We start from the raw sequence: 10,053 nt of genomic DNA, 5'->3' as shown, positions 1-10,053 counted from the left end.
CACTGCTTCTTAAGTGCTCGGTACTTTTTATTTTTCACTGTAGGATAATTGCTTTACGATATTGTGTGCTTTCTGCCGTACATCAACATGAATCAGCCATAGATATACATATTAAAAAGCAGAGACATTACTTTGTCAACCAAGGTCCGTCTAGTCAAGGCTATGGTTTTTCCAGTGGTCATGTACGGATGTGAGAGTTGGACTATAAAGAAAGCTGAGCGCCGAAGAATTGATGCTTTTGAACTGTGGTGTTGGAAAAGACTCTTGAGAGTCCCTGGGACTGCAAGGAGATCCAACTAGTTCATCCTAAAGGAGATCAGTCCTGGGTGTTCATTGGAAGGACTGATATTGAAGCTGAAACTCCAATATTTTGGCCACCTGATGCGAAGAACTGACTCATTGGAAAAGACCCTGATGCTGGGAAAGATTGAGGGCAGGAGGAGAAGGGGACGACCGAGGATGAGATGGTTGGATGGCATCACCGACTCGATGGACATGGGTTTGGGTGGACTGAGGTAGTTGGTGATGGACAGGGAGGCCTGACGTGCTGCGGTTCATGGGGTCGCAGAGTCAGACACGACTGAGTGACTGAACTGATACATATGTCACCTCCCTCATGAACCTCCCTCTCCCTACCCCATTCTCCCCCCCGAGGTTGTCACAGAACTTGTCATATAGGAATTGAGTCATACAGCAAATACAGCAAATTCCCACTGGCTATCTAATTTTACACATGATAATGCCTATATTTCAATGCTACTGTCTCTATTTGTCCCACCCACTTCTCCCCCCTACGTTTCCCAGGTGGCACCAGTGGTAAAGAAAGGAAAGGAAAGTGGAGTCACTCAGTCATGTCCAACTCTTTGTGACCCCATGGACTGTAGCCTACCAGGCTCCTCTGTCCATGGGATTTTCCAGGCAAGAGTACTGGAGTGGGTTGCTGTTTCCTTCTCCAAGTGGTAAAGAACCCGCCTGCCATAACAGGTAGACATAAGAGACCTGGTTTGATACCTGGGTCAGGAAGATTCCCCTGGAGGAGGAGGGCATGGCAACCCACTCCAGTATTCTCACCTGGGAAATCCCACACACAGAGGAGCCTGGCTGGCTACAGTCCAAAGGGTCGTAAGAGCTGGACACGACTGAAGCGACTTAGCATGCACGCTCCTTCCCCCACTGTGTCCACAACTCTGTTCTCTATGTCTGCATCTCCATTGCTGCCCCGAAGATAGTTTCATCAGTACCATTTCTCTGGATTCCATATATATATGCATTAATATGCAATATTTGTTTTTCTTTTTTGACTTACTGCACTCTAATAGACTCTAGGTTTATCCACCTCATTAGATCCCATTCACATGCAGTGCTAGGTACTTAACAAACAAAGCACTTTACATGGATTATTTCACGTAGCTTATGTAATCCTTAAACAAGACAATTTTTGTGAGACAATTTTTAAAATATAATTTATTTATTTTTGACTGTGCTGGGTCTTTATTGCTGCCTGCAGGCTTTCTCTAGTTGCAGCAAACGGGGCCGCTCTTCCTTGTGGTGTGTGGGCTTCTTGTCGTGGTAGCTTCTCTTGTTGCAGAGCCCCGGCTGTAGGTGCACAGGCTCTCAGTACTGGCAGGACTCTAGGGAGTGACTCAGTAGTTGTGACGCACGGGCTTCGTTGCTCTGTGGCATGTGGGATCTTCACGGACCAGGGATCGAACCAGTGTCCCCTGCACTGGCAGGAGGATTCCTATCCACTCTACCACCACGGAAGTCCTGTGAGGTGAATTTTACTTAAATCCTCATTTTATAGGTGAGGAAACAGAAGCACTTAGAATGAAATATCTTGCTTAGGCTGGGGCAGCTTGAATCTGGACTCAGATGTTTATGCTCTTAAGAAATGACCATCATCAGAAGTGAGGCTGGTCAAACAGATGGGGGTCTGATTATGGCACGGTGCTCTGTGAATGCCCTGGAAATGATCCTGGTCTTTTCTTATAGGACAGGGCTTCTCAATCGAGGCACTATTGATATTTTCGCCTGGCTAATTCTGCACCGGGTAAGGCTATTCTCTGTACTCTGGGACGTTTAGAAGCATCTCTAGCCTCTAAGCACTGGAAGCCAGTGGTACCCTCTCCTTCAGTTGTGAGAACCGAAAATGCCTCCTGCCATTTCTAAATGTCCTCTGAGAGGCAGAGCCTCCTCCAGCTGGGAATCACCACTGTAGGCAAGCTCTCACTGGTTTGCTACTCAGGACTAGCAGAGCAGAAGCCAGCGGCAGTTCTTCTGCTGTGCACAAAATTGTCTCTGGCAAACTCTCAGCTTGGAAATTGCTCATCTCAGCAGCTGAGGTCTTCATTTCCCCAAGGTTTCCCTCACAGCCACTGTCTGTGGGCCTCAGTTGGTTATATGTCCTGACGAGGCCTTTCCTGTGTTTGAGGGAGGTGTGTCCTTGGACTCACCCAAGCCTACTGGTGGCACATCTCTGCATTGTCCTCACCAAAGCATGACAACTGGAACACTTTGATCCAATGCTTGTCTCGCTCTGACCAGAATCACAAGTTTTGAACCTTAGATGGAATAGTGAAATTGATTAAATATTCCATTGGCTGCAAGCCTATATACCTATTCATCTTTTCATTTCTTGGGCCAACCTCCGCAGAGGACACTTATGTAACCCTCTTAAAGGCCTTTTCCACGGTGACTAGGGCTTTTCAGAGTCTGTTTGGGAGGTTTATCTACATTATCAGTATCTCTTCTTTTGAAGCAGGATCCTGGGTAGACCCAGCAGAGTTCTGAGGTTGGGTCTAGATGATAGGGGCTTCCTTTGGTGGCTCCGTGGTAAAGATTCTGCCTGCTGATGCAGGAGATGCAAAAGACATGAGTTCGATCCCTGGGTCAGGAAGATCACCTGGAGGGAGGAAATGGCAACCCACTCCAGTATTCACGCCTGGGCAATCCCATGGACAAAGGAGTCTAGTGCGCTGCAGTCCATGGGGTCTCAAAAGAGTCAGAGAGGACTTAGCATCTAAACCGCAACAGTTGGACTATAGGAGAAGCCAAAACCTTAGAAGGAGCAAACAGGGTGGAGTCGGGTAGAAGGCCCAAACTCAGAATCAGAAGAGCAGACGGAAGATTTTCCAAAATGGAAATGTTGAGCCACGCTCTTGGATAGTGGGAGGAATCCGGGGTGATTGCACGTATCAGTAGCTGTCCTTTGAGGCATTGTTCATAAAACTAACATTTAATAGGCACTAGGTATGGACCAGACACTGTGCTTCTCAGAATAACCTCAAGTGGCAGGCTCTACCATTTCAGAAATGGAGGTAGAGATGCTTGGGGAACTTGTTCAGAGTCACACAGATCAGATATGGAAGGGCAAGGATGGGAACTCTGTCTGACTCCAGAGTTCAGATATGAACGGCTGAGGTCCGTACTACTGTTGGAACAGAACCTGCTTCGAGGGCATGTTCTTTGGCCCGTTGGTGATTTGCAATGTGTTGTTTAATTTCCACATATTTGTAAATTTATCAGGTTATTTTTTGTGGTTGATTTCCAGTTTCATTCTGCTGTGTCAGGGATCATATTCTGTATAATTTCAACCCTTTTACATTTTTTGAGGCTTCTTTTATAGATAGGCTTATGGTCTACTCTGGAGAATGTTTTATTGTATGCTTAAGAAGAATGTGTATTCTGACATTGTTGGGTGAAGCATTCTAAATAGAGTTAGAGTTGTTCAAGTTTTCTGTTTCCAAAATCTTCTTATTTGCTCTATGCATTATTGAAAGTGGGGATATTATTTTTGAATTATCTATTTCTTTCTTTAATTCTGTTTTTTAAAAATTTATTTTGGAATTGTCTTAGCCTGATGTGAAGAGCTGACTCATTGGAAAAGACCCTGATGCTGGGAAAGATTGAGGGCAGGACGAGAAGGGGACGACAGAGGATGAGATGGCTGGATGGCATCACCGACTCAATGGACATGAGTTTGGGTGGACTCAGGGAGTTAGTGATGGACAGGGAGGCCTGGTGTGCTGCAGTTCATGGGGTCACAAAGAGTCGACACGACTGAGTGACTGAACTGAACTGAACTAGGTGCATATATGATGACAAATTGTTATGCTTTATGAGCTGACCATTTTTATTATTATAAAATAGTTTTGTTTACATCTAATGACAATATTTTTCTTTTGGTTTATTTTGTCTGATCTCAGTGTAGCTGCTACAATGTTCTGCTTACCACATGCATGGTACATCTTTTTTCCTCCCACTTTTTTAAACATTCCACTTGTTTGTGTGCTTTCTATTGCAGCTATTGAGTTGATCATTTTCTGGCTTCACTCTGTTTATATGGCAGATTACACCATATCATTTTTATTGATCAGTATAGCTAGAGATTCATCATTTATATGGATCTTTTTAAACAAGCAGCTTATGATGATTTTTCTCTATTTTTGGTTTCTTATTTCATTGATTTAAACTTTTCATTACTTCTTTTCTATTACTTTGGATTTCAGTTCTTATTTGTTATTTATTAGCTAAGCTAACTGAACTTGGACATGTTAAAAAAATTGACAATGTAAGCATCTGATTATAAATTTTTGTCTAAGCATGGCTTTATTTGCATTTCTCAAATTTTGATACAGTACTTTTCATTCACTTTGAAATATCTTCTAATTTTCCTTGTTTCAAGTTTTCTTTGAAAAAAATGTATTATTTTGAAGTGATCATTTTCCTAGATATTTGGATTTTCCTGATATTTTTCAATTTTTGAATTTTAGTTTAATTCTGTAGTAGTCAGAGAAAATAGATTGTATGATTTCCATCCTTTAAAATGTATTTAGGCTTTTTAATGGCACAGCATGTGGTATATCTCAGTGAATTTCTAAGCACACTTGAAAATTATCTATCTTCTGTTGTTTGGTCACTTGTGCTATAAATGTCAGTTAGGTCATATTGGGGGTAAACGCTGTTTAAGCCTTCTATTAGACTTTATTCCATTTGATTTATCATCAACTACTAGAAGAAGAGTGCTGAAATCTCAAAATATAATTAAGATCTGCTCATTTCTCATTGGAGAAGGCAATGGCACCCCACTCCAGTACTCTTGCCTGGGAAATCCCATGGACGGAGGAGCCTGGTAGGCTACAGCCCATGGGGTCGAGAAGACTTAGACATGACTGAGCGACTTCACTTTCACTTTTCACTTTCATGCACTGGAGAAGGAAATGGCAACCCACTCCAGTATTCTTGCCTGGAGAATCCCAGGGACGAAGGAGCCTGGTGGGCTGCCGTCTATGGGGTCGCACAGAGTCGGACATGACTAAAGCGACTTAGCAGCAGCAGCAGCAGCAGCAGCATTTCTCAGTTAGTTATATCAGTTTTTATTTTATGTATTTTGAAACTGTGCTACTTAGGATTTAGGATTGTGAGGTCCCTATACATGTAGGATTATGAGGTCTTCTTGATAAATTAAATCTTTTCATTACGTTGAAATGTCCCTCTTTATCACTGGTAATATTCTTTGTCCTAAAGCCCATTTTGTCTGATGCTTATATAGTCAGTCACCCAGTTTTCTTATTGCCCATGCTTGCATTGTATAGCATTTTATATCCTTTTAATTTTACAATGTAAGACATAACAGCCTACTTCTCTTCTCCCCAGGCACAGTACTATTGCTATAATCAGTCAATCAATCAATAATGCATTCTTTTCACTTTTTTCTGTAAACAATTTCCTTTTTAAATTAAAAAATATTAATTGGAGGATCATTGCTTTACGGCATTGTGTTGGTTTCTGCTGTATAGCAATTCAGTGCAAATCAGTCATAATTATATATATATGTCCTTTCTTGTGAGCCTCCCTGTCCTCTCCCATCCCATCCCATCCCTCTAGGTCATCACAGAGTGCCAGGCTGGGCTCGCACTATTACATGTCTATTACATAGATATTACATATCTATTACTATTGCATATCTATTACATAGCAGCTTCCCACTAGTTATCTGATTTACACATGGTAGTGTATATATGTCAATGCTGCTTTCTCAGTTTGCCCTTTCTGCTCCTTCTCCTGCTGCATCCACAAGTCTATTCTCTATGTCTGCATCTCTAATTCTTCCCTGTAAACAGGTTCATCAGTATTATTTTTCTAGATTCCATGTATATGTGTTAATGTGTGATATCTGTTTTTCTCTTTCTGACTTGCTTCACTCTGTATAACAGGCTCTAGGTTCATCCACCTCACTAACTGACTCAAATTCGTTCCTTTTAATGGCTGAGTAATATTCCATTGTATATATGTACTACAGCTTCTTTATCCATTCATCCGTCAATGGACATCTAGGATGCTTCCATGTCCTGGCTATTGTAAATAGTGCTGCAATGAACACTGGGGTACAATTGTCTGTTAGAATTGTGGTTTTCTCAGGGTACATACCCAGTAGTGGGATTGCTGGGTCTTATGGTAGTTTTATTCCTAGCTTGTGAGGAATCTCCATACTGTTCTGCATAGTGGCTGTATCAATTTACATTCCCACCAACAATGCGGTGGGATTCCCATTTATCCACATCCTCTCCAGCACTTATTGTTTGTAGTTTTTTTGATGATGGCCATTTTGATTGGTGTGATGTGATACCTCATAGTAGTTTTGATTTGCATTTCTCTAATAATGAGTGATGTTGAGCATCTTTTCATGTGTTTATTGGCTATCTGTATGTCTTCTTTGGAGAAATGTCTGTTTAAGTCTTCTGCCCATCTTTTGATTGGATTGTTAATTTTTCTGATATTGAGCTATATGAGTTGCTTATATACTTTGGAGATTAATTCTTTGTTAGTTGCTTCATTTGTAGTTATTTTCTCCCATTCTGAGCATTGTCTTTTCATCTTGTTTATGGTTTCTTTTGCTGTGCAAAAGCTTTTAAGTTTAATTAGGTCTCATTTGTTAGGTTTTGCTTTTATTTCCATTAATCTAAGAGATGGGTCAAAAAGGATCTTGCTGTGATTTATGTCAAAGTTTAAACAATTTCCTTTTAAATCATTAAACCATGATTTTTTCCTTTACACAGATAGTTATCATTTAAACTACTCATAACTCCTTTGAATAGACCCAAGTTTCCGTATGGTATCATTTTATTTTTGTCCCCAAAACTTCCTGTAACCTTACTTGTAGTGGCGATATCCTCACTAAATTCTTCTAGTTTTTGCTTATCTGAAAATATTTAAAATTGCTATTCACTTTTGAAAGATGTTTCACTGGATTTAGAATGACATTTTTTTTTCCCTTTCAACACTTTACAGATATTTTATTGTCTTCTGTCATGTATTGTTTGTGATATGAAATCTGTAGTCATTCTTATCTTTGCTTCTCTGAATATAATGTGTCATTTTTACTAATGGCTTCTTTGAAGATTTTTCTCTTTATCATTGGTGTACAGCAGTTTGATTATGAGGGTGGATTTCCTTTTTTTTTTTTTTGCTTGAAACTTGTTGAACTTTTTGATTGTGTATGTTTATAGTTTTCATTAAATTTGAATAAATTCCAGCCATTATTTATGTACATATTCTTTTCTGCCTTCCTTCTTTTTTCAGACTACAGTTGCATTTGTATTAGACTTCTTTATATTGTCCCTTATTGTTACTGGAGCTCTGTTAAGCTTTCTATCCTTTTTTTTTTGTGCTTAAGTTTAAATACTTCCTATTGCTATGTTTTCAGGCATGCTGACCTTTTCTCTCTCCATTGATGTCTAATCAGTTATTAATGCCATGCAGTGAGTATTTCATGTCAAATGTTCTATTTTTCAGGTCTAGAGGATCCCATTGGTTCTTTTTTATTCCTTCTATTTCTCTTCTCATCATTTTCATGTTTCCTCATACATTCTTATATACAAATATAGCTATAAAGTCTTTTCATTATCTACATCATTTCTGGATCTAATTTTATTGGCAAAGAGATTTTTGTGCCAGAAATATCTCTGCAATTTGCTCTGTGTATCAGTTGGAAACGCATTTAGTTTCAAATAACTGAATACTAGACTAGGGGCAACTTACATTAAAAAAAAAAAATTAAATAAATTTATTTGTCTTGTAAGATATCTGGTGCTAACTCAATAGCTCAATAATGTAAGGATTACTGTTACTCTTTTAGTTGTTTTACTTGTGTTGGTAACTTCATTGTGCCAAGAAAACTGAAAACCTCCAGGCATCACAGTTTATGTTAATAGGAAAAGCATCATGTCTCAAATCTATATATCTTTTCCCTCAAATGTGTGGGTTTCCTAAAAATTCAGCCAAGTGATTTTCCACCTTACTGGCCAGGACTGAGTCACATGACTTCTTCTAGACTAACTACTTATCAAGTCAAGCAAAGTTACCGCAACTGGTTTAGACCAATGAGAAATCTTCTCCTTGGGCTCGTAAACTGACTGAGGCTCTGATGAGCCGGGAGATGAATGGCGGGAAGAGACACGCAGTGCTGCCCATGCTCTCTGGCGGCACAATCTCAAGTTCAATGTCAGAATGGCTTTTGGTATCATCTGGCAGGAAATTTAGTGGGAGGGAAGAGAGATAAGAGTAATGTGTGTAACCTCTGATTCAAATAAATAAAATTTCAGAAGTAAATTATAAGCCTTTTTGAAAACCTTAGGTTCTGTGCTCTTTCCTGCACGCTTGCGTGCTAAGCTTTCTCAGCTGTATCTGACTCTTTGTGACCCCATGAATTGTAGCCCGCCAGGCTCCTCTGTCCATGGCATTCTCCGGGCAACAATACTGGAGTGGGTTGCCATGCCACCCTCCAGGGGATCTTCCTGACCCACGTTTCAAACTCTCATCTCTGATGTCTCCTGCATTGGCAGGCGAGTTCTTTACCATTAGTGCCACCTGGGAAGCCCAACATAGAGGCAGTTGATTGGCAGAGATTTATACCAGCTGAAGTGTTTGATGATGCATAGGGTAGGAAGAGTCACAGTAAACTGAAGAAAAATGATAGTGGTTAACTCCTGTTTCTTGAAAGTTTTTATCGTGAGTTTTGTGACCTTCAACAACATGACCTCTCTAAGCTTCAATTTCTTCATCACAAACTAGAAATAAAAGCATGGCTTTTGTGGGAGATTAGGGGAGATATTGTATCTAGCTAAAAGCCCCAGTTCTCAAGACTTAAGTGTCAGAGCCACTTTATACCCTTAAAAACTATTGAGGACTCCAAAGAGTTTTGCTTATATTTATAATAGATATTGATCTTTACCAGATCAAAAATTAAAACAGGATTTTTTTAAAAATGCACTTATTAACTTATAAACACAACAATAAAATGCATTGAATATTAAAATAATAAAGTAGGAATACTTTCCAAAACTAAAAAAATAAATGGAAAAGACTGGCATTGTACTATGTTTTTCTAAATCTCTCCTGGTTTAGTAGAAGACAGCATGATTTTCCTATTCATTTCTTCATGCAATTTGTTGTGATATCACATGATGTGTAGGGTCTGGAAAACTCCATTGTACGCTTGTGAGAGAATGAGAATGAAAAAGTCATTTTAGTATTACTGTGAAAACGGTTTTGATCTCACAGACTTGCTTGTAAGTATCTCTGGGGGTCCCTGGATAAATATTGAAGCCTGTTGGCTAAGAAAATTACCAAAGGGCAACTGTGAGGGGAAGTGATGAATTAGGAGATTGGGACTAGTAAATACACACTGCTGCATATAAACTAGATAACTATTAATAACAAGGATCTACTAAATAGCACAGGGACCTCTACTCAATATTCTGTAATATCCTATATTGGAAAATAGTCTGAAAAAGACTATATATATATTTGTTTTATGTATATATATATATATATAGCAAAAAAATGTGTATGTGCTAAGTCATTTCAGTAGTGTCCGAATCTTTGCAACCCTATGGACTGTAGCCTGTCAGTCTCCTCTGTCTATGGGGATTCTCCAGGTAAGAAAACTGGAGTGGATTTCCATGCTCTGCTCCAGGGGATCTTCCCAAGCCAGGGATATATATATATATATATATATATATATGTATATATATATATATATATATATATATC

This window comes from Giraffa tippelskirchi, chromosome 1, assembly GCF_054371585.1.
Source record: "Giraffa tippelskirchi isolate mGirTip1 chromosome 1, T2T-mGirTip1v1.2.pri, whole genome shotgun sequence".
Lineage (NCBI taxonomy): Eukaryota > Metazoa > Chordata > Mammalia > Artiodactyla > Giraffidae > Giraffa > Giraffa tippelskirchi.
Note: the sequence above shows the minus strand (reverse complement) of the source record.